This window comes from Pristiophorus japonicus, chromosome 7 (genome assembly GCF_044704955.1).
Source record: "Pristiophorus japonicus isolate sPriJap1 chromosome 7, sPriJap1.hap1, whole genome shotgun sequence".
NCBI classification, from domain to species: domain Eukaryota; kingdom Metazoa; phylum Chordata; class Chondrichthyes; family Pristiophoridae; genus Pristiophorus; species Pristiophorus japonicus.
In genome coordinates this window covers 145906123-145932772 of record NC_091983.1, presented here as the reverse complement: position 1 = coordinate 145932772, position 26650 = coordinate 145906123, and the positions used below count along the sequence as shown (strand labels likewise).

The 26650-nt window shown below is 45.9% G+C and overlaps 1 long non-coding RNA gene across 1 annotated transcript in view; it reads right to left on the bottom strand.

Moving 5' to 3' along the window:
- Positions 1 to 21352: 21352 nt before the first annotated feature.
- Positions 21353 to 26650, bottom strand: part of LOC139266869 (uncharacterized) — a 116959-nt gene continuing 111661 nt past the window's right edge. Inside the window, exon 3 of the long non-coding RNA XR_011593790.1 lies at positions 21353 to 22509. This is a non-coding gene — a long non-coding RNA (uncharacterized lncRNA). The remainder of the gene's footprint in view (positions 22510 to 26650) is intronic.

Sequence of the window (26650 nt, the reverse complement as noted above, 5' to 3'; positions counted from 1 at the left end):
CCTTTTCCAGATCCATTTTATTATAGCCAGTACCCTAAGTTGTTGTACCCTCCACTGTCCTTTGTAAATTCAATGTGTTTTCCCAGCATTTTCCTTTTCTTTTATTCATTTTCCATTTTTCTCAGCTAGCATTTTATTTCTTCAAATTAGGTTCTGTATTTTGATGATCTTCCTCCAGTCCATTTTCCTAAACATCTTTGTTTCTCTTTCTAGCAGCTGCAGCTTTCAAGGTTGCATTTTTATCTTTATCACTGTCCTTTGTTCTAAACTGCTAAAGCCTGCCATTTTAACATTTTAATTTTCCCAAAGTCCCTTTTACACTTTCGCAGATAGCTCCCCACTTGCCCAGGAGTTTGACCTGATCCCTGAAGGTATTTCCAGATTGTTTCCAAACCTTTTAGTTCTTTTTTTAAAGAGATCAGATTCAACTTTTTATTTTAAATGTGTCATATTTTGTTGTGCCTTTTCTTAACCAGTGGTACTTGAAACCTTCACAACAAAATTAACTCTTCACTGTTCCCTTCCTAATTTCTGCTCCCCTTTTGTAGTATTTGTATTTATTGTTGAATTACAAAATGTCAAATATGGTAATACTGTTTTTTTAATATTGGACTTTTCATTTATGCTTATAGTGATTCACAGATCACAGAACGCAACGTACTTGTTTTATAATTATGTGCCTAACTTCTGTTTTAGAAACTGAACATCAAAAACTCTAATCTTTTGCTCTGTAACTTCAATTTTGTGATACAGTATCTCATAAATTACATCTTTTTACGCTTCAGCTTCTGACATAGTATGTGTACTTTTATTAAAAAGGCTTCCAAACCCAAGATTTTCCAATACAACCAAAATTTTTTATTTAAATCTCTCTTTACTGAGCGAGAAGCTTTCATGTCACGGTTTTACACAAAGGAAATGGGGGCGTACTTCCCCAGCCCGCAGCCTCAAGAGACCCACGCAGGCTTTTTTAAAAGGCATTACAACTTCCCTTCTCCGTTCTTTATCTCATTCCTAGACTAAATTTATGTCTTTCAACCCAATGTAATCAATGATTGCGTGTTTTCTTTTGACAAGTAAGTGAGCGTGTCGAATTTTTTTTTTAAACCACCGGGACCATGTATGTTTTATCTTTTTCTCAACAAACCTAGCCTTTGTGCCTTTCCTAGCTCCGTAACTTATCAACTAAATCCCCACCTGTGTTTCTAACTTAAAATGTAATTCAATTCTAGGTTCACACTTTCTTAAAACTTCCCACGTACAGGACAACACTACAAAGGGTTAAAAAAACTTTCACTCTGTCGGAAAAAGTGGGTGGAGCTAAAACAAACAGACAGCTCCACCATTTTTTCAAACAGGCTTTCAGACACATGAAAAATTCATTAATTCCCACCTCAAATATTCCGCAGTCCACAATCACACAAGCACTTTCATTCAAAGACAGATGTTCACAAAAGCCTCTTTTCATTCAACAAAGCATATTAATTGTTTGGCCGACTCTATTTTTGGATCCATACGTCACTTAAGATAGTCACTATCAGGTTTTTTTATCTTGTCGATTAAGCCCTTCTGGTCACCTGCATTGAACCTAGTAAGGGTGCCTTCTTCACCCCAGTCTAATTCTTTCCCCGATGCTATTCTGTGATCCGACTATAGGCGGTCCCACCGTACTGGCCCCTTCACGTGACTTTAATCATGCCCCAAGATTTCCCTGTTCATTTTAAACTGTATTCTAGATACCGACTGTCCCTCTAATCGGTTTCCCCTACCCCTAGAGCCTGCAGTCTCATCGATACCCTTATCGATTTATCTGTATTCTAGATACTGATAGTGCCTCTACTCGGTTCCCCTTGAACTCAGAGGCCACATCCACATTGATGCCTTCTGATAGTGGCTATCGGGACTTCCCAATTCCCCCAAGTCTTTTACACCATAACAGACCTTTCACAGATTCTGGTACCCCGGGCAACAGACACGTCTCGAAATGTCTCATATCGGATTATGAGTGGTAGTTAAAGATACTCACTCGTGATGGATTCGTATACGCTCGTCTGTTGGCTGCCCATTGTATCCTGCCGACTACGCCAAATGTTGTGGAGTATTAAAAATATAACACTCACACGAAAGGTCTTTTATAGAGAAAAGAGTTGTTTATTAAAACCTGATTAATCAAGGGAGATCTGGCCGCATCAGTACCATTACTGAGTGCTCTCAATGCCGATCTCACAGGGCAGGTGGTACATTACATGTTTATAGAGTCGAAATACAGAAGCTAGGCGGGGAAGTGTTCCATTGGTTATTTGCCACCAGTCCCTGCCCACCTACTACTAATACATTGGTTGATACAGGTTAAAGGAAATTTTAAATGATTCTATTGGTACATTCAGTTCTGACAGCTGTTGCTAGGGAACAGCCGCTGCAGATTATGTGTACTTTCCTGGGAATGTCTTCCCAGGCTTGTTATCTTTGGCAGAGTCTGGTTAGACTTTGCTTTAAAGAGGCTTTTGTCCCTCTTATATCCTGTGTATGGAACATCGTGGCCTTCTCTCATCATTTCTGTGAGCTGTCTACATAAATCTTGTGGGTGTTCTTATCTCCTAAGAGAATTTGTCTGACTTTAGTTTTTCTGCCTAATTCAGCTATTCTACCATGAATGCACTTTAAACCTTACTCGCAGTCTTTCTTACTTTATTTTAATTACACCGAATTACTTTACACCTAATTAAGGTTTTTCGCCCTTACAGCGGGCCATCGTGCTCCTTTAATGATTGCTCGAGCCTTACGCCAGCAGCTCATCTGTGAACGCTTTGCTGCCTGAAGGCTCAGCGGCAACTATTCCAAATGGACCATGTTTCCCGCTAGGACATGTTCTGTAATGTTGCGTTGTGTTAATGGAACAAATAATGGAAATGATTCTTCTTTAGTTCAAAAAGTTGTGTTAATAATGGAACAAATAATGGAAATGATTCTGTTATAATTTAAAATATATTTTATTCAAAAGTTTAACACTTGTTTGTACTTAACTTAACTTTAATAAAAATAATCTTGTATCAAACTTTAACGTTTTCAGTTAAAATCACTTACAAACTTTAAGATCACTTACAAACTCTAAGATCACTTAAACACTTTAAGATCATTTACAAACTTTTAAACTTGTAAATTTACATAACTTACAAAAAACTTTTAATTTGGGAACAGTTACAACAGTAACAACAATAATAATAACAACAGCAACAACAACGACAACAACAGCAGCAAATAAAGGCTGTACCCATCTCTCCTCCACCTTATTCTAAGACCGCCCGCTGCGCTTGTTGACTCCACCCCTGTCAGCAGACGGTGGTGCAGTGTCTCTCAAGCTTATTCTTTCGAACATCTCGGGTAATGTGCACTTCTTGATGGGGGGGCGTGGGCAGGCGGTAATGTGGAAGGCCCAGTTTGGGCCTCTTCAGAGGCTGGTCTTGGGATTGGATTGGAGTGGCAGTTTATTCTGTCAATGGCTGCGTGGTCTGGGCATGTTCCCTTATTGCAGCAGCTAACTCCGACATTCCCTCCCTCATGTGCCCTGACAGTGTCTCAACTACCTGCAACATTCCCTCCCTCATGTTCACTGAGAGTGTATCAACTACCTGCAACATTCCCCATTCCCTCCCTCATGTGCACTGACATTGTATCAGCTGCCTGCAACATTCCCTCCCTCATGTGCCCAGACAGTGTTCCCATTTCTCGTGAGTGTTATTACTTCTCCCGACAGTCCCGACAGACCTCATCACACACCCCACTGATGGTGTCCAGAAGTAATCGCATAAGGTCAATGCTCTCCACACTCATTGCCATCATCTGAACCACATTTTTAGATTGTGCACCTCAGTAGAACACTGTCGAGCTCTCCTTCCCCTCCTCACCCTGGGTATGGCTCGCTGCATCCTACTGGGACCCGCAGCCTCGGATGGTGGGGCCCTGAGTGTGCCTTGCTGCAGCCCACTGGGACCCGCAGCCTTGGTCTGTGCAAAACCATGGGATGTCCCAACACTCATACCACTCAGGAACGGTCCTGGCACCTCAATGGGTAGCACCTGCACCTCCTCCAGAGTGAGTACTACAGATGGATCTTCATCCATCCCCTCACCTCCCCCTTCCCCCATGCTCTTGGTCTGGAAGCTGGGATTGGAAGATGTTCTCCTCTTCAGGCTCGTTCATGTCTGAATCTTCTTCTGCATCGGCTTCAGCCTCATCAGCATTGGCCTCATGTTCTGCAAAATATAACAGAACAGACACATGGTTAGTAGCAGAGGAGGGGGCAGGGTGGCATGAGTAGGCTCACCATCATCCATCATCATCATCATCCTCATAGGTATCCCTCGAAATCGAGGAAGACTTGCTTCCACTTTAAAAGGTGACTGAACAGTCCAATATGGGAATTACAGTCTCTGTCACAGGTGGGACAGACAGTCATTGAAGGAAAGGGTGGGTGGGTAGTCTGGTTTGCCGCACGCTCCTTCCGCTGCCTGCGCTTCTTTTTTACATTCTCTCGGCGACGAGACTCGAGGTGCTCAGCGCCCTCCCGGATGCTTTTCCTCCAATTAGGGCGGTCTTGAGCCAGGGATGCCCAGGTGCCAGTGGGGATGTTGCACTTTATCAAAGAGGCTTTGAGGGTGTCCTTGAAACGTTTCCTCTGCCCACCTGGGGCTCGCTTGCCGTGTAGGAATTCAGAATAGAGCACTTGCTTTGGGAGTCTCGTGTCAGGCATGCGGACGATGTGGCCCGCCTAACAGAGCTGGCTGAGTGTCGTCAGTGCTTCAATGCTGGGGATGTTGGCCTGATCGAGAACACTGACGTTGGTGTATCTATCCTCCCAGTGGATTTGCAGGAACATGCGGAGGCAGCATTGGTGGTATTTCTCCAGCGCTTTGAGTTGTCTACTGTATATGGTCCATGTCTCTGGGCCACATAGGAGGGCAGGTATCACTACAGCTCTGTAGACCATAAGCTTGGTGCCAGATTTGAGGTCCTGGTCTTCGAACACTCTCTTGCTCAGGTGACCGAAGGCTGCGCTGGTGCACTGGAGGCAGTGACGGACCTCGTCGTCGATGTCTGCTTTTGCTGGTAGTAGGCTCCTGAGATATGGAATATGGTCCACGTTGTCCAAGGCCGCTCCGTGGATTTTGATGACTGGGGAGCAGTGCTGTGTGGCGGGGTCAGGTTGGTGGAGGACCTTTGTCTTATGGATGTTTAGTGTAAGGCCCATGCTTTTGTACATCTCGGTGAAGATGTTGATGATGGCTTGGAGTTCAGACTCTGAATGTGCGCAGGCACAAGCGTCGTCCGCTTACTGTAGTTCGATGACAGAGGATGGGACGACCTTGGATCTAGTCTGGAGATGACGATGGTTGAATAGGGTCCCATTGGTTCTATAGTTTAGTTCCACTCCAGCGGGGAGCTTGTTGAGCGTGACATAGAGCATTGCAGCGCGGAAGATCGAGAAGAGCATTGGTGCGATGACGCAGCCCTGTTTGACCCCGGTCCGGACGTGGATTAAGTCTGTGGTGGATCCGTTAGTCAGCATCACGGCTTGCATGTCTTCGTGGAGCAGGCGGAGGATGGTGACAAACCATTGGGGGCAGCTGAAACAGAAGAGGATGCTCCATAGTCCCTCGTGGTTGACAGTGTGAAAAGCCTTTGTGAGGTCAAAGTAGGCAAGGATTGGTGCTGTACCCTTCATTTCTCTTGCAGTTGTCGCGCAGTGAAGATCATATCCGTTGTACCCCTTAGTGGATGGAATCCACATGTTGACTCTGGGAGGAGCTCTTCAGCCAGAGGAAGAAGGCAGTTGAGGAGGATTCTAGTGATTACTTTCCCAGTGGCTGACAGTAGAGAGTTTCCTCTGTAGTTGCCCCAGTTAGACTTATCCCCTTTTAAAAGATGGTCACAATTACGGCATCTTTGAGATCTCCCGGCATGCTTTCCTCCTTCCAGATAAGAGAGATGAGGTCATGCATTCGTACTAATAGTGCTTCTCCACCATACTTTGTGCCCTGTGCTTGCGGTTTATTAGCTCCTCGATCTCCTTGTCATTCTCGTCAAACCAGTCCTGGTGTTTCCTGGTTGAGTGACCGAGCGTCTCTTCGTAGGCGTTGGTTATGGTGGCCTGGAGGGCAGACCAAGCGCTATGGGCTCTCTGCATCTCGGGGTCATTGAGGGTCGCCAGGTTGGCAGCGCGGCACTGGCTGTATAGGGCTCTCTTAACTGTGTCTTTGAGTGCCCCGGCGTTGATTTTTCTGCGACATTGCTTCTGTTGCCGTCGCGGCTTTAGAGCTATATTAATGTTGATGATAGAACGGATAAGGCGGTGGTCCGTCCAGCAGTCGTCAGCTCCTGTCAGCAGGCAGCAGGCTCATTTGAAGGACCATGATGAATGATAGCACATTGCATCAATCGAAGCGTAGCTGACGGAGACATCCCCATGAACCGAAGCATGGCTAGCCCTCGCAGTACTTAACATTTAGCAAAGCCAGACTGTGGAATTTGCAGCACAACCCTCTCCCTCGAATGTGGGCCCAGCTTGTGCAGTAGTGGTTACTTTTCTCCAGGCAGGACCCATCTAAGCAGCGACCCTGTCTTCCAAGGGTGTCAGTGGGTGCAGATTTGTCGGGCCTCCTCCTGTTCGAGTTCTTTCCCTTTTGCTGTGTGCCACCTTCCTCTGCAAAGATGAAAATATAACTTTTTAGAGAGGGTGTCTTTCTGCTGGGTGGGACATATATAGCTGGTCACATTTACAATTGCAATTACAGTGAATAAATGAAAATATTACTTACACTAACTACTTGACCAAGGTCCTGCCACTTCTTTTTGCACTGACCTTCAGACCTCGGGGTAATCATCATTGCACAGTAATCTTCTGCGTTGGTTCCAGTGTTTCTCTCATTTCTTTTGGTGAAACTTTTAGTGACGTCTGCTGGTGTCCAGCTCGTGCCATCTGGCTTCAATTACAGTAACTAGTGCCTCCTCTTCATCCTGTGAGAAATTCTTGGTCCTTGAGCCACATTGCATATTGTATTGCAGCTCCAATTTTTCCACTGAGAATTAAAGTTCTCACACACAACTGGCTCTTTAAAAATGGCTAACTGCAGACCAGGAGGTGTACTGGGCATGCGCGCCCATAGCAGTCACGTCAAAAACATCAGTTTTTTTGCGGATACACAGAAGGGGGGGCATCGTTTTTTTGGCGCAGACATTAGGCTCCACCCCCCGAAGCTAAAGGACAGGCTGCGCGGCGCCAATTTCAAAAAATGGAATGGGGGAACTTGCTAGTTATTTTTTTGGAGTAGTTGGGGCCAAAGAAAATTGGTGTAACTCTTGCAATATGGCAAAAAATGGCATTGGGGAAAATTGAGCCCATACTCTTGAGCCTCTGTCGGAAGGTTGTCTTCTGCAAGTCCTCCTGTATTTGCTTCTCCCCACTCATGCCCTGTACTTCACCAAGTGCATATTTGCTTTGGCAACTTTACTTCAACCAAATATTTCTTCCTCAACTGTTCCCAAGATTGTGCCACAGGTGCGACTGCATTGATGTACTCCGTTACCATTTCTTCCATTGATTGTGTACACTCCAAGGGTGTCCAAACATTCTGCCTTCATTGGCCACTGAAGGTGTTTTTATATCATACAAGATCTGTGTTAGTGCCCCCAGTTCCTGAAGCACGAGCCCCGTTGACTATAAGCCAAATGTAATACTGCCGGAATTCACTGAGACTAGCTGCTTGTTTTTAGCAGGGGATCTATATCAGATACCTTCTACAGGCATATGCGAGAACAAAAATATAATACATAGAAGTTCTCTCCCTACTTATGATGTGAATAATAGGTTGACTTGCTGCCCTTTTATGATTGAATACTGCACAGATCAACCTTTGTGACCCTGAAAATAATGATAGCAGCTAGTTTCGGGTGTGCTCCTGTCATCATCTTGTTTCAAATCCCATGAACACTGTTACAGTTTCCAGAACATATAAAGGAAGATGGGTGATTTTGATTTAACCCTTTCAGTTCTCCAAAACAAGGACAGCTTTTCTATTTTGCATTTGAAAAATGACTCTTTGTCAGTTTTATAATATACATTTGGGCAAATAGAGCAGAAGAAAATGTCCTAATTCATATGCTCTTTCTTCTTTCCTTTGATTATTTTAACCTTCATTTTATTATTGCTTTTTTTTTGTACTCCATCCTCTAACTGAGAGGCAGTGGACTTGTTACCAACCTTGCGCCAATGCTGCTTTGTAACAAACCACTAAAAGTTAGCCAGCTGTAACCCATGATAACTCAGCATCCGTTGTAACGTCCCTCCCTATGGAGGGAGATGGCTGGCCTGTATGCCCTGCCTTTCCTCAGAGAGTATCAGCAACATTTGGGCGATACCATTGTCTAGCACCCAGCAAAGATTGAAACAAAAATAAGATGGACCATGATTGGTCTGCAATAAAGCTGTGAACACTCACCCCAATGAGTCCATTTCACGCAAGACTGCAGCAAATGGCTGTGACAGGATTCAGCAGAGCAGCCCTGTAGTTGCAAATTGAATTTTAAAAATAAAGGTGACTTACCTTGAAGTTACCTTTTTTTAAGGGCCTGTTTTGATTAATTAGGTACACTTTAGTTGAAGGTGACTGTTACACTTTGGATTTCCCCCTATAACAGCAGTTTTCTTCAGCAGGTCAAGTTCTCTTATAACCTGAAAACTCCGTTTTACATTCTCCATCATATTTGGGTTAATGTAGCCTAGGTTTGAAATTAACTATAATCACGATGAATAACTTGCTGGAAAATCTGCAGAATGCTTGTGTTCCAGATGACAGAAAAATATCATTGCTAGAGCACTTTATTTGGGATAAACTACTGTTCCAGATTTATTTACAAATAAAATGATATACAGGAGCCAAAAGACATAAGCAAACTATTAAAAATTGCAATACTTTTATGGGAGGATCCAATAACAATAGTTGAAGAAATTGTAGACATGCAGTTGTTCAATAGTCAGGGGGATAGACAGGTGATTCTGCATCCGCAGACATGAGTCCTGAATGCAGCGTTGCTTCCTCGGTGCCAGAGTAACAATTGATAATATCAGTGAACGGGTGAAGGATATTCTGTAAGGGGAAGGGGAACAGTCAGAAGTCATGGTTCTTTTGGGAACGAATGACATAGGTAGGAAAAGGGTTGAGGTCCTACAGGCAGAATTTCAGGAGCTAGGAAAAAGATTAAAGAATAGGACCTCAAAGGTGGTAATTTCTGTATTACTTCCAGTGCCACGTGCTACTGAGTACAGAAACAGGAGGATAGTGCAGGTGAATGCGAGGCTAGAGAAGTGGTGCCAGAGGGAGGGCTTCAGATTCCTAGGGCATTAGGACCACTTTTGGGGCAGGCGGGACTCGCACTAACTGGACGGATTGCACCTGAAAAGGGCTGTGACCAATGTCCTTGCGAGGAAGTTAACTAGTGCTGTGGGGGAGGGTCCAAACTAATTTGGCAGGGGGAGGGGCACCAGGACACAGCAGCAGCAAGGAGAGACAAGATACATAGAAAACTAGGAGGGATAAACAGCAACAGAACAAAGAATAGCATAGCAAGAGCAAGTTGTTAGAATGTATGTGTGTTAATGCGAGGTGTGTTACAAATAAGGTTGACGAGCTACAGGCGCAAGGGTTTATGATACCATAACGGAGACCTGGCTTAAACATGGGCAGGAATGAGAACGAAACGTTCTTAGCTACAATGTATTCAGGAGGGATAGAGAAGGGAAAAATACAGGGGGGATGAATGGCAGTAGAGTATTGATCAAACATAATTTTATAGTTCTACAGAGGGACTATAATTAGAGGGTTCAAAGACTGATTCTACTTGGTTAGAGTTAAGGAACAGAAAATGAGCTGTCTGTTACATTGCTGGGTATTTACTATCAACCCACAAATACCGAGAAGGAGATAGAGGAGCAAATCTGCAGACAAATTTCAGAGAAATGTAAAAATAACAGAGCAGTACTAGTACGGGATCTCAATTAACAACAACAACTTACATTTATATAGCGCATTTAACATAGTAAGACATCCCAAGGTGCTTAACAAGAGCAATATCAATAAAACCATTTTTGTTATTTTTGACAATTACCCAAATATAGATTGGGGAAAAAACAGAGTAAGGGACAAAAAGGGTGAAGAATTCCTAAAATGTGCACGGGAGAACTTTCTTAATCAGTATATTTCTAGCCCAAAGAGGAAGAAAGCAGTGCTGGATCTAGTTCTGGGGAATGAAGTAGGGCAAGTAGGAGTGTGTTGAAGTGGGAGAACATCTGAGTAATAGTGATCATAATACAATTATATTTAATGTAGTTATGGGAAGGGGCAAAAAAAATATCAAAGGTGAAGATGCCCAAGTTGAAGAAAGGCGATTTCAGTAATTTGAGAAGGGATCTTCACAGATGGACTGGAAACAAGGATTGACCAGGAAAACAGCAGGCTTTCAAGGCAGGGATACTTCGGGAACATACCAAGGGGGAGAAATTCGGGAGCGACACATTTGGGGCGGTAACTTTTAAAAATTGGAAAATTTAGCGCCAGGCTAACTTTTAAACAATACGGTGTTTGTGATCCAGGAAGGAAGTGGAGCATTAAATCAAGTGCTCCACTCCCTTCCTGGAGTGCAAGAGGCAGCAGGCGGGGCAGTACTTGAGTACTTGTGCAGCCCTGCACAGTGGACCGTGCAGCGCTGCCACATTGGAAGGCTCCTTCCCACCCTTAAAGGGAAGGGCCATCGCTGCAGGCTCCGCAAAAGAAAAACTTACCTTCTCCATGTCAGCAGCTGTGACCTGGCCCCATCAGCCTGATGCACTGCAGCAGAGTGCCGAGCTGATCGATCACAGGCAAAGAAGGTATGTAAAAAATCAAAGAGGTATGAAAATGTTTTCTTACTTACCTCGGCCATCTCGCCTTTAAGCATCACCGCCAAAGCACTCGGCCTCCCGATGAACACCACCTGCAGCTGCTGGTGTTTTCATGGCAGTGCGCCTACCCCTTTAACAAAAGCTGCACCACCACTACAGAAGGCCACAGCCTCACTGGACCACCAAGAAAAAATCAGGCGGGTCGAAGATTTTCCGAGGGGAATGTCGACGTCGGGGGGTTAGGTTGATGGTGCGCACGGTGATTGCGCGGTTAACACGGATCGGCAGCGGCGGAGTGGTGGGGGGAGGTGGCATTGGGGCACCGCCTGGAAAACACGGGAGGGAAAGTGGGCTATCAGCGGCCATTCCACTAAAAGTTGGCGGCCACTCCACTCCGCAGTGTGGCAGCTGATTTGCGGTGGTAACAGGCCTTAAGGAGAGGGGCAATTTTGGCCCCTAGATGTTGTATGTATGGACTTTCAAAAGGCATTTGATAAAGTACCATATAACAGACTTATGCTGCAATTGGTATTAAAAGAATGGTGTTAATTTGTGAAATGTAATTGGCTAAAGGAAAGGTTGCAGAGAGTAGTGGTGAATGAATGTTTTTTCACTGGAGAGAAGTATGCAGTGGGTTCCCCAGGGATCGGCATTAGGACCACTGCTTTTCTTGTTATATATAAATGGCCTGGACGTGTATAGGGAGTAAAATTTTGAAGTTTGTTGATGATACAAAACTTGGCAACGTAGAAAATAGTGAGCAGGCTTCAGAAGGACATCGACAAACTGGTGAAATGGACAGACACATGGTAGATGCAATTTAATACTGGTAAGTGTAAAGTGATGCACTTTGGGAGGAACAACATAACGAGGCAGTGTCATCTAAATGGTATTATTTTGGTGGGGTACAAGAGCAGAGGCACCTTAAAATCCCTTGATTCCTCTGGAGTCCAAAAATTTATCGATCTCAAGCCTTGAATATACTCAATGACTGAGCATATACAGCCCTCTGGGATAGAGAATTCCAAAGATTCACAATCATCTGTGTGAAGAAATTTCTCCTCATCTCAGTCCTAAATATCCAACCCCTTATTCTGAGGCTGTGGCCCCTGGTTCTAGACTCCCAGCCAGGGAAAGCAACCTCTCAGCATCTAACCTGTCAAATCCTTTAAGAATTTTATATGTTTCAATTAGATCACCTCTCATTCTTCTAAACTCTAGGGAATATAGGCCTAGTCTACTCAATCTCTTTTGAAGAATGCTTTTTAAAATTCAAATCTATTGGTAACCCTTATCTACTCTACTAGTTACAACCTCAAAAACTCTAACAGATTTGTCAAATGCAATTTCTCTTTCATAAATCCGTGTTGACTCTGCCTCATCATATTATGATTTTCTAAGTGTTACCATGTCCCTAACAATAGATTGTAGCATTTTCCCTACGACTGATGTCAGGCTAACTGGCCTGTAGTTCCCTGTTTTCTCTCTCCCTCCTTTCTTGAATAGCGGGATTATGTTTTCTACCTTCCAATTCCATGAGAACCATTCTACAATCTAGGGAGATCAACACCAATGCATTCATTATCTCTATAGCCACCTCTTCTAAAACCTTAGGATGTAGGCCATCAGGTTCAGGTGATTTGCTGACTTTTAGTCCCATTATTTTCTCCAGTACTATTTCTTTACTGACACTAATTTATTTTAATTTCTCATTCTCGCTAGACCCTTGACTATTTTGAGAATGTTTTTGAATCTTCTACCATGAAGACAGATGCATGGACTGGAATTTTATTCTGGGGATGGGTGGGGAGCGGGGAGAGCTAGAAAGCTGTTGGAAAACTTTGGGAGAATGGGTTTCCCATAGGCCCTTCCATTATGCTGACTTTAACGGAAGGGCCTGATTGGCATTTAAAAGCTCTGTTTCCCACCCACAGCCAGCCAGATGGAGAGGCTGGCTGTGGTCAGGTAAGCTTGTGGCACTAGACTGCAGAGAGGAGGGAGGGAGGACTGGGGTGGAAGCCAGAGGTGGGGTGGTCAGGGGCCGGATGAGGATTGGAGGGGGAAGCGAGAGTATCGGGACGACCAGAGGAGGATCGGGGAATGTGGGAAGAGAGAAACAGGTCCAGCCGGAGGAGCATGTGGGGGGGAGAGAGGATAAGAGCATCAGGGCTGGAGCAGGGACCGGAAGGCGATCAGAGGCCTCGTGGGAGTTGATCAGAGGCCTCATGGAGGAGTTCGGAGCCCTCATGGGCTGGATCGGAGGCCTCATGGGGGGACTTTAGGCCTTGTGGGAGGATTTTAGGCCTCATGGGGAGTCTCCAATTTCAAGGATGCTGGATCCAGGAAGTGGGTGCAAAGGCACTTACCTCCTGGATCTCGTTGTCCTCGCCTTACTTTAGCTCGTGGGTTCCTGAGGCCTGAGAAACCCAACCAGCCAGAGTTAAATTTGTAATGGTGGTTAAATCTGGGGCACGCCAGGCTCATTACAATACTCAAATGGTCGACCCACCTCTTGGGAGCGGGTTGGCTGGCTTCCGTTAAAACCAGAAGTGGGCGAGTTGGAGATGGGCTGGGTTTGGAATTCAATTTTTTAACACTTTAACCTCTCACCAGAATAACCTGTTTTTTGGGGCTAAGAGACAGGCTAAGTGAATGGACAAAAATTTGGCAGATGGAGCATAATGTTGGCAGAAAAAAATCGAAGAGCATGTTAATATTTAAATGGAGAAAAATTGCAAAGTGCTGCAGTACAGCGGGACCTGGGGGTCCTGGTGCATGAAACACAAAAGGTTAGTATGCAGATACAGCAAGTGATCGGGAAGGCCAATGGAATCTTGGCCTCTATTGCAAAGGAGATGGAGTATAAAAGCAGAGAAGTCTTGCTACAGTTATATAGGATATTGATGAGGCCACACCTAAAATACTGCATACAGTTTTGGTCTCCGTATTTAAGGAAGGATATACTTGCATTGGAGGCTGTTCAGAGAAGGTTGATTCCAGAGCTGAGGGGGTTGACTTATGAAGATAGGTTGAGTAGGTTGGGCCTATACACATTGGAATTCAGAAGAATGAGAGGTGATCTTATCGAAACATATATGATTATGAGGGTGTCATGTTTGTAACCTTCACATAACTGTAACCCTTATGTAACAACACTGTACACTGTATACTCCTGAGTAATACACACCTTGACCACAGGGGGTGAACTTGTGGGAGACACTCCTCACCTGGTCATCCAGGTATTTAAAGTGAGGTCCCACGCAGGGTCTGCCCTTCTTGGTCCTGGGAATAAAAGTTCAGGTCACGTAGTAACTTTGTCTGCAGTACATGCCTCATGTGATTCTATAGTAAGGTGTAAGGACACCACAATTGGCGACGAGAAACTGGAATCAACGACCTACGAGGATGGCCACCGGTAGAACAGAGGAACGGTACTGTGTTGGTGAGGACTGGGACGATTTCGTTGAGAGGCTCCAGCAGAGCTTTGTCACGAAGGACTGGCTGGGAGCTGACAAGCCAAGGGCGCATCTACTGACCAGCTGTGGACCTAAGATGTATGCGCTGATGAAAGACCTGCTCACACCCGAGAAGCCGGCGGACAAGTCTTTTGAAGAGCTCAGCACTCTGATCGGTGAGCACCTCAAACCGGCGAGCAGTATACACATGGCCCGGCACCGGTTCTACACACACCGGCGTCGGGAGGGACAAAGCATACCGGACTTCGTTGCGGACCTTCGGCGTTTGGCCAGCCTCTGTAAATTCACAGACGCCTGCAGGGGGGAGATGTTAAGGGATTTCTTCATTGAGGACATTGGTCACACCGGGATTTTCAGGGAGCTTATTGAGACAAAGGACTTGACTTTGGAAAGGGCAACGTTGATAGCTCAAACCTTCATGGCAGGGAAAGAGGAGACCAAGATAATTTACGCACGCAGCCCTGGTTCCAACGTGGCGATGGATCAGGGAGTTAACATTGTAAATGAGATTCAGAACCCCGCAGGCAGGCAAGGGCAATTCAACACCGCCCAGGCAGCAACAGACTCTAGGGTGGGCCAGCAACAGAGACAATGGCAGGGGGATCGGCAATTTATGCCATCACAAGGAACAATGTGTCCCGGGATGGGACCATTTACACTCAGCAACAGAGTGATCAAAGAGACAATCAGAGAGGAATGCCTGTTAACAGTTCCTTTGTTCACAACAATCTCAGCTCAAGCTGGAGGTGCGGTGGCAAACATGCTGCGAGAACCTGTAGGTTTCAGCAATTTATCTGCAGAAACTGTAACTTCAGTGGACATCTGGCCAGAATGTGCAGAAAGCCTGCAGCGAGGCTAGTTTACGAGGCAGAGGAACCAGACGAGGGGTCTGCAAGGCAGGGTGATGCTTGGGGCAAAGCTATGGATGCTGAAGTCCAGCGGGTTCATGTGGCAGACGTCCACAGCTCGTATACCAAAACGGCACCTATGATGATGAAAGTTGTATTAAATGGCATCCCGGTACGCATGGAGCTGGACACAGGAGCCAGCCAGTCACTTATGAGTGCCCAACAATTTGAAAAACTATGGCCACTCAAAGCTAACAGGCTCAAACTGGAATGCATTGACATGCGGTTACGGATGTACACCAGAGAGATCATTCCAGTACTAGGCAGTGCAAACTTGGTGGTCACACACAATGGATCGGAGAACTGGCTGCCACACTGGATTGTCCCGGGGAATGGTCCCGCGCTCTTGGGGAGGAGCTGGTTAGCCAAGATGAACTGGAAATGGGGGGATGTGCACGCCATTTCATCTGTGGAGCGAAGTTCATGCTCACAGGTCCTACAGAAATTTGAGCCACTTTTTCAACCAGGTGTCAGGACTTTTAAGGGCACCAAAGTAGTGATACGCATCACCCCGGACGCCAGACCAGTGCACCACAAAGCCAGTGCTGTATGTGATGCGTGAGAGAATTGTGAGTGAGTTGGACAGGCTGCTAAGAGAGGGCATAATTTTGTCTGTTGAATTAAGTGACTGGACAATCCCCATAGTTCCTGTCCTTAAAGCGGATGACTCGGTCAGGATTTGTGGCGACTACAAGGCCACCATCAACCGAGTGTCACTACAGGACCAATACCCGCTTCCGAGAATGGTGGATTTTTTTGCCACGCTGGCTGGTGGCAAGCTGTTCACCAAGTTGGACCTCACTTCAGCCTACATGACTCAGGAACTAGCTGAAAAATCTAAGCTTCTGACCACCATCACTACGCACAAGGGGCTATTTGTTTACAACAGGTGTTCATTTGGCATTCATTCAGTGGCCGCTATCTTCCAGAGGAACATGGAAAGCTTGCTTAAATTCATCCCTGGAACAATCGTATTCCAAGATGACATCCTAATCACGGGTTGAGACACCGAGGAACATCTCCACAACCTGGAGGAGGTGCTACGCCGACTGGACCGGGTAGGCTTGCGACTAAAGAACTCCAAGAGGGTGTTTTTGGCCCCAGAGGTCGAGTTTTTGGGCAGGAGGGTTGCCGCAGACGGGATCCGGCCTACCGGATCCAAAACGGAGGTGATCTGTCGTGCGCCCAGGCCCAGCAACACATCAGAGTTGCGTTCATTTCTGGGACTATTGAACTATTTCGGGAACTTTCTGCCGAACTTAAGCACATTGTTGGAGCCACTGCACGTGCTCCTGCGTAAGGGTTGTGAATGGTTTTGGGGGGACTGTCAAGAATGGGCTTTCAATCGGGCGTGGAATCTGCTTTGTTCTAACAAGCTGTTGACCCTGTACAACCCCTGTAAGAAACTGGTTTTAACGTGTGATGCATCATCCTATGGGGTTGGGTACGTGTTGCAGCAGAGTAATGATGAGGGCCAACCCCAACCTGTGGTTTATGCCTCCAGGTCGCTCGCCCAGGTAGAACTGGGATATGGGATGGTTGAAAAGGAAGCATTCGCATGTGTCTCCGGGGTGAAAAAGATGCGCCAGTACCTTTTTGGCAGAAGGTTCGAGTTAGAAACGGACCACAAACCATTAACATCCCTGTTGTCCGACAACAAAGCTGTCAATACCAATGCGTCAGCTCGCATACAGCGGTGGGCCCTCACGCTGGCTGCGTATGACTACACCATATGACACCGGTCAGGCACCGAAAATTGCGCTGACTTGCTCAGCTGGCTCCCACTGGTGACCACCAAGAGGGCTTCGGAGCAAAGCGCGGAGATGGTCATGGCCGTTGAGGCTTTCGACACCGCAGGCTCCCCCATCACAGCCCACCAGATCAAAATCTGGACCAACAGAGATCCCCTCCTATCCCTGATAAAGAAATGTGTCCTGACCGGGGATTGGGCGCCCGCACATGGAGCATGCCCTGAAGAGGTCAGACTGTTTCACAGACGGAATGCCGAGCTCTCCATCCAAGCCGACTGCCTGCTATGAGGCAGCCGGGTAGTCATGCCCCAGAAAGGAAGGGAAGCATTCATCAGGGAACTCCACAGCGAGCACCCAGGCATCGTGCTAATGAAGGTCCCACACAGGGTCAGCACTCCTTGTTCCTGGGAATAAAGGTTCAGGTCACATAGTGACTTTGTCTGCAGTACATGCCTCATGTGATTCGATAGTAAGGTGTAAGGACACCACAGAGGGGGGCTTGACAAGGTGGATGCAGAGAGGCTGTTTCCACTGATAGGGGAGACTAGAACTAGGGGGCATAATCTTAGAATAAGGGGCTTCCCATTTAAAACTGAGGAGGAGGAATTTCTTCCCTCAGATGCTTGTAAATCTGTGGTATTCGCTGCCTCAGAGAGCTGTGGAAGCTGGGTCATGGAATAAATTTAAGACATAGATAGACAGGGCTAGACTTTCCACTAGGTGGCTTAGGCCGAAAAAAATGGGGCTTGTTCCAGCGATGTGGGACATTTAAGCCTTTCTGATCGCTGGAACAAGGCCATTTTTCTTTTGCAATTTTCCACTCGGCCTTAGCCCGGCAATGTGGAATGGGCGATGTGAGTTTTCGGTGATCTCACGATTGCTCACTGAAAACGGAAGTCCAAACAAAAAAAAAGTTTCCCGAGCAACGGCTTACTGCGCATGTGTGAGTTTTTTTTTCGGCTTTTTTTTAACCGCGTTTTGGGAGGTGAAGGGTCATCACACATGCACAGAAGGCATAGAGAGAGAGAGAGAGAGAGTGGAGATAGAGTGAGAGGAGGAAGGCTGAGTTGGGTAGGAGACAGAATTGGGATTATTAACTTGATTAGGATTATTAACAGTAATACAGAAGAAATTTAAAGCGTTCAACTTTATTACTTATATTTAGTTACTTATAAGTAATTTAAATTCAAGTAAAAATGTCATTGGAGGGTGAGGCTGATCGCAAAAGGGCAAAAACCTTCAGCGATGAGGCAAACGAGGCCCTTGTGAACGTTATGCATGCCAGGTAGGCCAACTTGACACGGGGTGGGCATGGGAAACCTCCACGCCGTGTCTGCAGAAAAATATGGACCGAGATAGCAGATGTGGTCACGTCTGCTTCTCACGACGTGAGGACACCAGACCAGTGCCGGAAATGCTGGAATAGCTTGTTGGCCACAGCAAGAGTAAGTAGCATTTTAAATTTCAAATGTTACATCGAATGTTCTAATGAGGCATGCAAATTTTGGTTACAACATTTAATTTCCTGCACTGAATTTAATTCTGTTTTTACTTATTATGTTAATTAATTAAGCCATGCTAACAGTAACTTCCATTTTTAATTTCTAAGTTATGAATCGAACTTCTAATATCCTGCATTGAATTTTAGTCTGCCATTGTAAAATTTTAATTACCAAGTCCATTCGCTTATGCCATGCCATGCTCTCTTCTCATTTGCAGAAGAAGATATCGATCAACCGGGCAGAGCAGAGGAGGACAGGGGCGGCTCTGCTCAACTGCAGCCTTTGTCCAAAATTGAGGAGCTTGCACTATCGCTAGTGGGACTAGACAGCCGTTCGGCCACCAAATGTGGTCTGATCGAACCCAACCTTGAGTCTCGTGAGTAATGTGTAATGTTTAATTTCTCAAAATATACTGAAAACATTTTTGAAAACCTTAAGAAGTTACGCATGTAAGGTTCTGTAATTGTAATTCAAAATGCAATACTTGTGCTGTACTCTTGATATACTAATAATGTGATGCTATGGCCATGCATGCATGCATGCAGCCCTGGTGCAGCCATTGTGCATAAGAAGCAGGCGATGTAGCCGCAGCAGCTTCAAGGGGTACTGAGAAGTATTTATATGTAACGTCTCCTGTTAATGATCACTGTTATCTACTAATAAGTTCTTCAAGAATGTCATTCGTGTTTTTAAGGTCAACCTGAGAAGGTCGGGGCAATGCAGACGGCCATGGAACCTGCAGCAGCCACCTCAGAGGAGGAAGAGGAGGAACATCGGCCGTCCACTTCCGGTGATGACGATGAAAACTTTCCTCAGACCCAGGAGGAGTTACAAGAGGTGGAGGAAGCTGAGGACGATAATGATGATGATGATGATGATGACATAATTGTTGGTTGGGCGGGGGGTGAACCTGCGGTCATCTCTATTGAGACTGATGAGGCACCAGGAACAAGCAGTGTGCAGCTGGTGACACCAAGGCACCCAATTGTGCACACGCCGACCCAACGGAGGTCGGGTCAGCGAGGTGAGCAATCGCCTCCCATGGATGGGCAGACAGGGTGCTTGATCTCCCTGTGCAGGGAGATTGTCGCGAAAAATCGTGACCTTATCCAGGGTTTCAATAGGTTCTCCACGAACTGGAGCCAGTTCACCATGAACTGGAGCCAGTTCAACACGAACTTCTCCAACTGGTCTTCCATGCAAATGGAGTTAGCACGGGAGACCTTGGAGCCGATTTGGGAGCAGACCACCACAACCACCGCCCTTAGGCATGCATTGCTGGCTGGACGCGGCGCTGCACCCCAAGATGTCGTGTCGGCTCAGAGTGCGACCCCTAGCACTCAAGCGAGTACGGAGGACACAGTTACATAGAAACATAGAAACATAGGAAATAGGTGCAGGAGTAGGCCATTTGGTCCTTCGAGCGTGCACCACCATTCAATATGGCTGATCATGCAAGTTCAGTACCCCATTCCTGCTTTCTCTCCATACCCCTTGATCCCTTTAGCCGTAAGGGCCACATCTAACTCCCTTTTGAATATATCTAACAAATTAGCCTCAACAACTTTCTGTGGTAGAGAATTCCACAGGTTCACAATTCTCTGAGTGAAGACGTTTCTCCTCATCTCAGTCCTAAATGGCTTACCCCTTATCCTTAGACTATGACCCCTGGTTCTGGACTTCCCTAACATCAGGAACATTCTTCCTGCATCTAACCTGTCCAATCCCGTCAGAATTTTATGTTTCTATGAGATTCCCTCTCATTCTTCTTAATTCCAGTGAATATAAGCCTAGTCGATCCAGTCTTTCTTCATATGTCAGTCCTGCCATCCTGGGAATCAGTCTGGTGAACCTTCGCTGCACTCCCTCAATAGCAAGAATGTCCTTCCTCAGGTTAGGAGACCAAAACTGCACACAATACTCAAGGTGTGGTCTCACCAAGGCCCTGTACAACTGCAGTAAGACCTCCATGCTCCTACACTCAAATCCCCTCGCTATGAAGGCCAACATGCCATTTTCTTTCTTCACCACCTGCTGTACCTGCATGCCTATCTTCAATGACTGATGTACCATGACACCCAGGTCTCGTTGCACCTCCCCTTATAATAATCTGTCACCATTCAGATAATAATTTGCCTTCCTGTTTTTGCCACCAAAGTGGATATCCACATTATACTGCATCTGCCATGTATCTGCCAGTTCCTCCTGACTCGGAAGAGGAGCCTCAGGCTTCGGCTTCCACTGTATCACCTCCACCACAGCAAGAAGTCTTGCCGTCGCGCGCTGCACCCAAGCTTTCTCTCAGTCTGCGGAGACCAAAACGAGCGGGTGGTGTATAAACACGGAGTGGGAAAGATCCTGGAGGGAAATGTGGCCGCAGGTAGGGAGGGGTGTTTGTCTAATGATATGTTTACAAATTTGTTCATTCGTTCCTTCGTTCGTTTGGGGTGGGAGTGTGGGTGGGTTGGGGGAGGGGTGGGGGGAGGGTGTTGATAAAATATTTAATAAAATTGTTTGTGTTGAATAAATTTTATTGTTGAAGTTAACAATTGCTGTTCGTTCTCTCTTAGTTACATCAAGCATAACATTTTAACAATTAAACTACAATAGTGGAACGTCATTTACTTGTTACAAAAATTTACTTTATTTAAGCATTAATGTAAATGACAGGCAACTGCATGCGAGGCCAAAACATGAATCTTTACAAATGCAACTTTTGCTTAACTATAAATATAAATGTAAATGTAAATACCCATGAAGAAAGTTCATGAAAAGCGTTCGTTAATGAGCTGTTGATGCAACCGCTTATTCGCTGCATAACTGCCTCTGGGTACTGGCTTTCGGGGGGCGGGGGCAGGGGTTGGGGCCAGGGATACATCGCCAGGCTGATTGCCCTCCCCTAGGTCCTCAGCAGCCTCTTCTTCCGCCTCTTCCTCCTCTTACTCCTCGCCGGCTGGCTCTTCCGTCTCCCCTCCTTCTGGAGGTGGACCTGCAGCCCCACCTGGCAATAGTTGTCCTCTCCTTATAGCTAGATTATGCAGCATGCAACACACCACAATAAACTCAGTGATCTGGTCAGGGTGGTACTGTAGGCTGCCATCAGAATGGTGCAGGCACTTGAAGCACTACTTTAGGACTCCAATTGTCTTTTCGACGATGTTGCGTGTCACTATGTGGCTTTCATTGGAATGTTTCTTTGCTTCAGTAACGGGATTACGCAATGGGGTATCCCTTAACCCCAAGCATCCAACCGTGACCTTTTGGCTGATTGAGAAACAGGTCAGAGATAGCACTCTCACGTAGGATGGGCGCATCATGTATGCTGCCAGGAAATGTAGCGTTTACTGTCATGATTATTTGGTTGTGGTCGACAACAAGCTGCACATTTAGGGAGTGGAATCCCTTTCTGTTACGAAACACCTCCACATTCTTTAAGGGGGCTTTCAGGGCAATCGATTGCTCCCTGCACCTTGGGGAAGTCTGCTATTCTCGAGAAACCCAAAACCCTCCCGGTCTGTGCCTTCCTGGTAATAGGGAAGCTTATAAAGTATATCCTGCGAGCGTAAAGGGCTTCAGTCACCTGCCGAATGCAGCAGTGTGTGGCGTGCTGAGATATATGACAGATGTTGCCAGCTGAAGCCTGAAAAGATCCCAAAGCGTAAAAGGCTAGGGCAGCAGTAACCTTCACCTCAACGGACAGTGTGGTTCTGATGGTGCTGGAAGGCTGCAGATCCCTCTTGAGCTGGCAAATCTCATCGATGACCTCCTTCCGGAAGCGAAGCCTCCTTAGACAAGCGTTTTCTGTCAAGTTGAGGTAAGATTGCATCTCTTTGTACATTCGTTGGCTGTACGCTCACCTCCGCTGTCTCCTCTGTCTCTGTCTATGCATTTCTCTGCCACCTCTTCGATTGTTCCTTTCAGAAACCAGCTTGTGGGCAGCTATGAGTAATGGCGCAGAAAGCATAGGCCCCATCACTATCAAAAATTATTTTTAATAGCTTTAATAGCTTTAATGAACTGCAGAACTTGATCTATTAAATTACTCTATCCATTCCAGCCTCAGTGCAATTATAATTAGTTTCACTGGTTATAAATGAAGTTTTAGCAAAAAAATGTCTATCCACTAGGCTACTATCATTACATTTAAATCTAGTTAAAATTCTAAGTTGCTAGACCTATAAATAACTCTTTAAATAACTCACAACTATCGAGCTCATTTGTTTTGGATGTCTCCCCCTTCCCCCGATCTTCAAAATGGCTCCCGTAGTGCCCATTCCCTTCTGTAAGACCCGGGAAAAGCAACTATTTCACAGCAATGTTTTTGGCCTTAAATCAGACTGGCCTTGTGTTGGCGATGTGCCGAAAGTTGAGATGGGCCTTGTGTTGGCGATCACTTCGGCGATCAGTTCGGCGAAGTGAGCTGAAACTTTGGGGCCTATTTTTCTGGGGATATTTTTGGCCTAGTTTCCACTTTTTATTCAAAATGGGCGATAAAGGTCCATTTTGGGCCATAGATGGGCCTTAGATGGGTGATGTTATGTGGAAAGTCTAGCCCTGTTTCTTAACCAATAAGTGATTATGGGGAGCGGGCAGAGAAGTCCATGATCGGATCAGCCATGATCGTATTAAATGGTGGAGCAGGTTCGAGGGGCCACATGGCCTACTTCTGCTCCTATTTCTTATGTTCTTATGTTACATGTAGAATATATAAGCCCCAAGTGCTCACAGTGCCGGAATGGAACACTAGCAGTCAGAAGCTGGGATTTTTCTTCTGTACAACTTTTCTGATCTCAAGCCATTTCTTCTGAGGCACTCAAGCACATTAAATGTTCACAGTCTTCTCACCTAAGTAGACAACGGGATAATGGGCTACAACAGTTTTGTATCCTTTAGCCTGTTTTACGCATGATCACAACTTGAAATTACATATATATCTGACAAGAAGCTTAATTTCCTAACACTTAAAACAATGTTTTTTATCAGCTAATTCATGGACAGCAAGCCTGCCTAGTTCACACAAATAGAATATTTTGTACAAAACAAAATGAGCTGTCTTCAGTTTAGTCTCTTGAAACTAACTACTTGAAACTACATAAAACTAATAACATAAATTCTTAATTTTGTCTCAGTAATCTCACCTCATTTAATAAAATTCAATTACTTTTATTTTATTAATTACAGTTGTTGCTGCTTTCTTTATTCTGCTTGGACGTCTCCCAGCTGATCTGGCCTTCTGCAATTGGAACTGACTTGGGTGTAGTGTGAAGGCAACTTGAATGTGCAGCCGTCAGTGGACATTTGATTAAATAACATCCATTTTATGCTATGTTTCACATTCTCTAGTGGTGTAATATTTAAAACTATGCTTTATTGTGAAAAATTAATGGAACTAGCCAAGGATTATAAGTATCATTGTATTGTGAGAGCACCAGGGATGGAGTAATATTTCAGATTCTAGTGACGTCCACACACACACACACACAAATATACATTGTGCCAAGGTAGGATACAAATTCATACCTACAATTCCCAATGGGGCAAGTGTTGGTATGAAAAAGAGGACAGGTACTACCTTACAAGCGAACAGGAACAACATGAGTGAGAGCCATACTAGGCCACTCTTGTGCCCTTTCCAGTGATCGGCTCAATAATGGCATAGGCAGAGGTTTGGCATTAGATCATCTAAACAAGCTCGTGTTTCCAGAGATACCTGAAGAGGTACCCTAAAGGGATCTAGTTAAAATACATTTTAAACATTATAGTGAAAAAATGTTTGTTCAGCGAAAGGTTAGTGTCTAATTCAGCATAGTTCTAACAATTGAGGGGGGATTTTAATTCCGTCCATCTGGCGAAAGCCCGATGGAATGGGAATTAAATTCCAAGTGGTACACTTACCGTTCTTTTATTGTCCCGCAGCAATCTTAACACTCATTTTCTTGAATGATTCAGGCGCCTGCTTGACTTAGGCAGGAGCCTTATGAATAAATGCAAATTGGAGTCCTGTGATCTCATTAGGTTCTCGTTGCAATTTTAACGGTCTACTGAGCACGCAGCATCCACCACAGACTCTCCACTCAGTAAAACCTGGCGGACATCCAGTGGTTGTCCTGGCAGTTAAGTTCAAAACTTATTTTAGTGGGAACAGGAGGAACAGGAGGCACACTGCAATTTTGGGCTGCTGCCACCCTTGAGGTTCCCCCCTTCTGCCCAGCAAAACTCTGCCAACACCCACCCCCCATCCCCACACTGCCACCCGATGGACTTACCTGGGTGCCGGCCGGATGGCCTCTGGACCACTCGATCTTTACAGGCTACAAGTTGGAGAGCTGCCTTCTGACACCTCTTTTGGGTGGGCTGCTGACTGGCGAAATTTAACTGAGTGCTGGCCATTAGAATAGACTGGGCTTCTTACTGCAGGTCCCGGGCAGGTAGCTTATGTGTATCGCTGGCTTTCAGTCGAGTAATTAAAATGTCCCCTTCAGTGTTCTGTGTCCTTGATATGAGCGCAGGCTAAGTGACAGAGTTCAGTACTCTACATACAAAAAAAATAGTCGAGCTATCACCCCATTCCTTCTGATAAATGGATTAGTAGAGAGACCGAAATTGCCCCCGAAATTTTATATTTTCCTGCTGATGGTACTTCCCACCTGAGGCCAATTATAATTTTTGAATAGGTCTCAACTTAGGCAGCCAACGCCTCCCTAGAAACAGGTGGAAGACTCATTATGCAATGCAAATCAACATACTATGATGTCATTAGAACCCGACAGCACAGCACCCACTCAGTGCTGGACCTGTCCATTGCACAGAGTGGGAAATGGCCAGAACTAGCGTCCCTTAAAGGGATCACTAGAAGCAGTGCTGAAAAGGTCAAAATAGCTTTTCGGGGTTTGTTTGGCAACAGGATGAACTTTTCATTAATAGGCAGTCCCTCGGGATCAAGGAAGACTTGCTTCCACTCCTGAAGTGAGTTCTTTGGTGACTAAACAGTCCAATACGAGACCCACAGATTCTGTCACAGGTGGGACAGATAATCGTTGAGTGAAGGGGTAGGGAGCCTAGTTTGCCACATGCTCCTTCTGCTGCCTGCGCTTGATTTCTGCATACTCTCGGCGTTGAGACTCGAAGTGCTCAGTGCCCTCCCGGATGCACCTTCTTCACTTAGTGCGGTCTTTGGCCAGGGACTCTCAGGTATCAGTGGGGATGTCGCACTTTTTCAGAGAGGCTTTGAGGGTGTCCTTGTAACGTTTCCGCTGCCCACCTTTGGCTCGTTTGCCATGAAGTAGCTCCGCATAGAGCACTTGCTTTGGGAATCTTGTGTCTGGCATGCGAACTATGTGGCCTGCCCAGTGGAGTTGATCAAGTGTGGTCAGCGCTTCAATGCTGGGGATGTTGGCCTGGACGAGGACGCTGATGTTGGTGCGCCTGTCCTCCCAGGGGATTTGTAGGATCTTGCAGAGACATCGTTGGTGGTATTTCTCCAGTGACTTGAGGTGTCTACTGTACATGGTTCATGCCTCTGAGCCATACAGGAGGGCAGGTATTACTACAGCCCTGTAGACCATGAGCTTGGTGGTAGATTTGAGGACCTGGTCTTCGAACATTCTTTTCCTCAGGTGGCCAAAGATTGCACTGCCGCACTGGAGGCGATGTTGAGCCTCCTCATCAATGTCTGCTTTTGTTGATAAGAGGCTCCCAAGGTATGGGAAATGGCCCACGTTATCGAAGGCCGCGCCGTGGATCTTGATGACTGGGGGGCAGTGCTGTGCGACGAGGACAGGCTGGTGGAGGACCTTTGTCTTACGGATGTTTAGCGTAAGACCCATGCTTTCATATGCCTCAGTAAATACATCGACTGGAGTTCATCATCGGAGGCGGAGCGGGGAGATCAAGGAGGCCTACAAGAGACCCATCAGTCGGGGAGCAGCGTCGGGAGTTCGAGCAGCGTCGGGAGGTGGAGCGGCGTTGGGAGGTCAGCCGGTGCAGCTGCAGCGCGGAGGCAAAAAAGTAGAAAGAAATTGAAAGGTGACATCACAGCCAAGGGGGTAAGTGATTGGCTGGTGATTGGTAAGTAGTTTTT